This window comes from Oncorhynchus nerka, linkage group LG22 (genome assembly GCF_034236695.1).
Source record: "Oncorhynchus nerka isolate Pitt River linkage group LG22, Oner_Uvic_2.0, whole genome shotgun sequence".
Taxonomy (NCBI): Eukaryota; Metazoa; Chordata; class Actinopteri; order Salmoniformes; family Salmonidae; genus Oncorhynchus; species Oncorhynchus nerka.
In genome coordinates this window covers 97,267,142-97,273,362 of record NC_088417.1, presented here as the reverse complement: position 1 = coordinate 97,273,362, position 6,221 = coordinate 97,267,142, and positions in this window count along the sequence as shown.

The following is a 6,221-nucleotide window of genomic DNA, read 5'->3' as shown; positions in this document are numbered from 1 at the left end:
ATAGAGCTTGGGTTCACTCCAGACCTGACTGCCATTGACCAGTACAAAAACATCCTGTGGCGTACTGCGTTAGCATCGAATAGACCCCGCGATATGCAACTTTTCAGGGAAGTTAGGGACCAATAAACACAGGCAGTTAGGAAAGCTAAGGCTAGCTTTTTCAAACATAAATTTGCATCCTGTAGCACAAACTCCAAAAAGTTCTGGGACACTGTAAAGTCCATGGAGAATAAGAGCACCTCCTCCCAGCTGCCCACTGCACTGATGCTAGGAAACACTGTCACCACCGATTAAATCTACAATTATCGAGAATTTCAATAAGCATTTTTCTACGGCTGGCCTTGATTTCCACCTGGCTACCCCGGTCAACAGCACTGCACCCCCCACAGCAACTTGCCCAAGCCTCCCCCATTTCTCCTTCACCCAAATCCAGATACCTGATGTTCTGAAAGAGCTGCAAAATCTGGACCTCTACAAATCAGCTGGGCTAGACAATCTGGACCCTCTCTTTCTAAAATTATCCACAAAATTGTTGCAACCCTTATTACTAGCCTGTTCAACCTCTCTTTCGTATCGTCTGAGATCCCCAAAGATTGGAAAGCTGCTGCGGTCATCCCCCTCTTCAAAGGGGGAGACACTCTAGACCTAAACTGTGACAGACCTATATCTATCCTACCCTGCCTTTCTAAGGTCTTTGAAAGCCAAGTTAACAAACAGATCACCCACCATTTCGAATCCCACCCTACCTTCTCCGCTATGCAATCTGGTTTCTGAGCTGGTCATGGGTGCACCTCAGCCACGCTCAAGGTCCTAAACGACATCATAACCGCCATCGATAAAAGACAATACTGTGCGGCTGTATTCATCGACCTGGCCAAGGCTTTTGACTCTGTCAATCACTGCATTCTTATCAGCGGAGTCAACAGCCTTGGTTCCTCAAATGACTGCCTCGCCTGGTTCACCAACTACTTTCTCAGATAGAGTTCAGTATATCAAATCGGAGGGCCTGTTGTCCGGACCTCTGGCAGTTTCTATGGGGGTGGCACAGGGTTCAATTCTCGGGCCGACTCTTTTCTCTGTATATATCAATGATGTCGCTCTTGCTGCTGGTGATTCTCTGATCCACCTCTATGCAGACGACACCATTCTGTATACCTCTGGCCCCTCTTTGGACACTGTATTAACTAACCTCCAGATGAGCTTCAATGCCATTACAACTCTCCTTCCGTGGCCTCCAACTGCTCTTAAATGCAAGTAAAACTAAATGCATGCTATTCAACCGATTGTTGCTCGCACCTGCCCGCTCGCCTAGCATCACTACTCTGGACAGTTCTGACTTAGAATATGTGGACAACTACAAATACATAGGTGTCTGGTTAGACTGTAAACTCTCCTTCCAGACTCACATTAAGCATCTCCAATGCAAAATTAAATCTAGAATTGGCTTCCTTTTTCGCAACAAAGCATCTTTCACTCATACTGCCAAACATACCCTCGTAAAACTGACTATCCTACCGATCCTTGACTTTGGCGATGTCATTTACAAAATAGCCTCCAACACTCTACTCAACAAATTGGATGTAGTCTATCACAGTGCCATCGTTTTGTCACCAAAGCCCCATATTCTACCCACCACTGCAACCTGTATGCTCTCGTTGGCTGGCCCTCGCTTCATACTCGTCGCCAAACCCACTGGCTCCAGGTCATCTACAATTCCTTGCTAGATAAAGCCCCGCCTTATCTCAGCTCACTGGTCACCATAGCAGTACCCACCCATAGCACGCTCTCCAGCAGGTACAGTGGGGCAAAAAAGTAGTTAGTCAGCCACCAATTGTGCAAGTTCTCCCACTTTAAAAGATGAGAGAGGCCTGTAATTTCATCATAGGTACACTTCAACTATGACAGACAAAATGAGAGAAAAAATCCAGAAAATCACATTGTAGGATTTTTAATGGATTTATTTGCAAATTATGGTGGAAAATAAGTATTTGGTCAATAACAAAAGTTTGTCTCAATACTTTGTTATATACCCTTTGTTGGCAATGACAGATGTCAAACGTTTTCTGTAAGTCTTCACAAGGTTTTCACACACTGTTGCTGGTATTTTGGCCCATTCCTCCATGCAGATCTCCTCTAGAGCAGTGATGATTTGGGGCTGTTGCTGGGCAACACGGACTTTCAACTCCCTCCAAAGATTTTCTATGGGGTTGAGATCTGGAGACTGGCTAGGCCACTCCAGGACCTTGAAATGCTTCATACGAAGCCACTCCTTCGTTGCCTGGGCGGTGTGTTTGGGATCATTGTCATGCTGAAAGACCCAGCCACATTTCATCTTCAATGCCCTTGCTGATGGAAGGAGGTTTTCACTCAAAATCTCATGATACATGGCCCCATTCATTCTTTCCTTTACACGGATCAGTCGTCCTGGTCCCTTTGCAGAAAAACAGCCCCAAAGCATGATGTTTCCACCCTCATGCTTCACAGTAGGTATGGTGTTCTTTGGATGCAACTCAGCATTCTTTGTCCTCCAAACACGACGAGTTGAGTTTTTACCAAAAAGTTATATTTTGGTTTCATCTGATCATATGACATTCTCCCAATCTTCTTCTGGATCATCCAAATGCTCTCTAGCAAACTTCAGACTGGCCTGGACATGTACTGGCTTAAGCAGGGGGACACGTCTTGCACTGCAGGATTTGAGTCCCTGGCGGCGTAGTGTGTTACTGATGGAAGACTTTGTTGCTTTGGTCCCAGCTCTCTGCAGGTCATTCACTAGGTCCCCCCGTGTGGTTCTGGGATTTTTGCTCACCATTCTTGTGAAGCATTTTGACCCCACGGGGTGAGATCTTGCGTGGAGCCCCAGATCAAGGGACATTATCAGTGTTCTTGTATGTCTTCCATTTCCTAATAATTGCTCCCACAGTTGATTTCTTCAAACCAAGCTGCTTACCTATTGCAGATTCAGTCTTCCCAGCCAGGTGCAGGTCTACAATTTTGTTTCTGGTGTCCTTTGACAGCTCTTTGGTCTTGGCCATAGTGGAGTTTGGAGTGTGACTGTTTGAGGTTGTGGACAGGTGTCTTTTATACTGATAACAAGTTCAACCAGGTGCCATTAATACAGGTAACGAGTGTAGGACAGAGGAGCTTCTTAAAGAAGAAGTTACAGGTCTGTGAGAGCCAGAAATCTTGCTTGTTTGTAGGTGATCAAATACTTATTTTTCACCATAATTTGCAAATAAATTAATTAAAAATCCTACAATGTGATTTTCCAGATTTTTTCCCTCATTTTGTCTGTCATAGTTGAAGTGTACCTATGATGAAAATTACAGGCCTCTCTCATCGTTTTAAGTGGGAGAACTTGCACAATTGGTGGCTGACTAAATACTTTTTTGCCCCACTGTATATCTCACTGGTCACCCACAAAGCCAATTCTTCCTTTGACTGCCTTTCCTTCCAGTTCTCTGCTGCCAATGACTGGAACGAACTGCAAAAATCACTGAAGCTGGAGACTCATTTCTCCCTCACTAGCTTTAAGCATCAGCTGTCAGAGCAGCTAACTGATCATTGCACCTGTACATAGCCCATCTGTAAATAGCCCATCCAACTACCTCATCCCCATATTGTTATTTATTTTATTTATATTTTATTTATATTTTGCTCCTTTGCACCCCAGTATCTCTACTTGCACATTCATCTTCTGCACATCTATCACTCCAGTGTTTATTTGCTAAATTAATTATTTCCCCACTACGGCCTATTTATTGCCTTACCTTCCTAATCTTACCTCATTTGTACACACTGTATATAGACTTTTCTATTGTGTTATTGACTGTACGTTTGTTTATTCAATGTGTAACTCTGTGTTGTTGTTTGTGTCACACCACTTTGCTTTATCTTGGCCAGGTCGCAGTTGTAAATGAGAACTTGTTGTCAACTGGCCTACCTGGTTAAATAAAGGTGAAATATATATATATATATATTTTTTTTTAATACTATATGTGGGAATGTCTTTTGTCCGTCCTACATGTAGTGTTGGTACATTGCTATTGCAAATAGAAGTATTATGTTCAACAACTGATATTTTCAGATATTATTTTGACAAACACACTTTGGTGCTTACAATTTATTCTCTATTGTCATAGATTTGGTGGGCACTGTCATCTGTGATCTGATTTTCTTTAAGCACGTACTGATGAACCTGTCACTTAATATTTTTTTCTTGAAGTGAAAGCACCAATTTGTAAGTCGCTCTGGATAAGAGCGTCTGCTAAATGACTTAAATGTTAAATGTACAAACGCTCTACATTTTTTCACTCTGTGACAGGGTTGGATCCTATATGGTACTTTTATTATTGTCCTGTGAATGGTTCAGTGCCTATAATTTAGGCTGTGTGTGTAGAATGGGGCATAAAGGAAATTACCTCTACTACTAAATTACTACTACATTATAGTGATGAGGAAAACAGCATACCAATTTGGCCTGTGTATTCATTTGCCTATAACTAATCAGAATTCCATTATGTTTACATAAAAAAGAGAGTACTTCAAAATGAGAAGATCCTGCCATGGAAAAGACGACTGGGTGGATATAAAGTGTAAAGGAGGGGAAATAACTCCCACCATGCAGCAGGGCACCTTCAGCTGAGGGGTCTTTATAATGCAGGTTTGTTTGATAGTTATATTTTCAATAATGAATGGTTAGCTGTTATGTGACAATTAGGTCAAAAACGTTATTTTATTTTTGTTGTTGTAGATGGCCTGTAAACTTAAACATTTAAGTCTAATAGCATGAGATGAAAGTAGACAAACATCAGAGTGTGCGATATGAAGGCATAGTCAGTGGACATTCTGAACCCTGTTTGAGGTCACTAGGTCACATGACCAAGGAGCTATTGAAATTCGAATGTAAAAAAAAGTTTGTTTACGCTCCCTAACTAATTCAACTAGGAATACAAAATGCTGCTCACATTTCCACATGTTTATTAGCTTTGGAAAGCAAATTCATGTCCAAATCGTGAAAATAAGACCTGTGCAATTTGCAACCTGTGCAAAGGAGCACCCTTTTCGATGGAACAATCATCTTCCCTGCAGTCATGTTGTCAACAAGGTAGCATGGGGGTTCGTTCAGAAACATATAACATTTCTATTCCATAAAATATAGGTCTATATTCGAATTTAGTTTCGAACTTGTTTTAATTTGTAGGCAGATAACACGTTTTTATTAAAAGCAATCACCTTTGTGAAAACACAGAATCGTACTCATTACTCCACACGTGTTTACTCTAGTTTAGGTAACATCACTTTTGTTTTGAGCCGATTTCGCAGTGGGTTTTGAACTGGGCACCTGGCTCACTCCCGAGATGCTATCACTTTTCACCCGGTGCAAACACCTTCTACCGGGTAACCTGGGTCAGATAATCGAATCCCCTCATTGTAATATAGTTAATTGTGTCTAGGTCGGAAATGTACAGTCATCGACAGTACAGCATAAAGATAGGCTAAAACTGCTTATCCAATAGATCCCCGATCGCACTTTTACGCGATGTCATGGCGAAGTTGGCTAGCTAAACTCATGACTTGCCTAGTTAAATAAAATTAAAATTAAATCAGGTCTAACGGGCCTCTCGCGGCAAACTGCGCATGTGCAAGTCGTTAACTCAAAGGTCCTCCTTTCAATACAAAGTTGTTTTTTTACGAAAATAAAAACGTATCAGTTTGTCTATTCCACAAGGTTGGATTAATAACATTGGCTCAAAATCTAGGTTGTGCCTTTAGATTTCGAGAAAATAAACAACTAAGGAAGAATATTTTACTTCTCTCATTGACTTCTCAAATCTCAAACCCTGGCCTCGTCTGTTGGAACAGTTTCTCAAGCGGTCCCAGAAGTCTTGCGATGTTGCGCCTCTGGGTTAAGAAACTCTGTGATACAGCTGTCATTTTCAACCTAGGCGTTCCAAAAAAGTATTCTGTAGGTACGCAGATCTAACTGGCCAAACTTCCTGTCACTCTTATGACTTTGGCTATTTTTGACCAATGGTGTGGTCGACCACACCTCCCCTGTTTTCCGGTCGTCACTAGTTACCACAGCCACAAAGTCATCACCCCGCTAATTTCAACAATTTATCTTCTTAAAATGTTATTTTAAACCTAACCCTTACCTTAACTAAACTGTTAACTTTATGCCTAATTCCAATCTTAATTGAAGACAAAACAGTTAATAT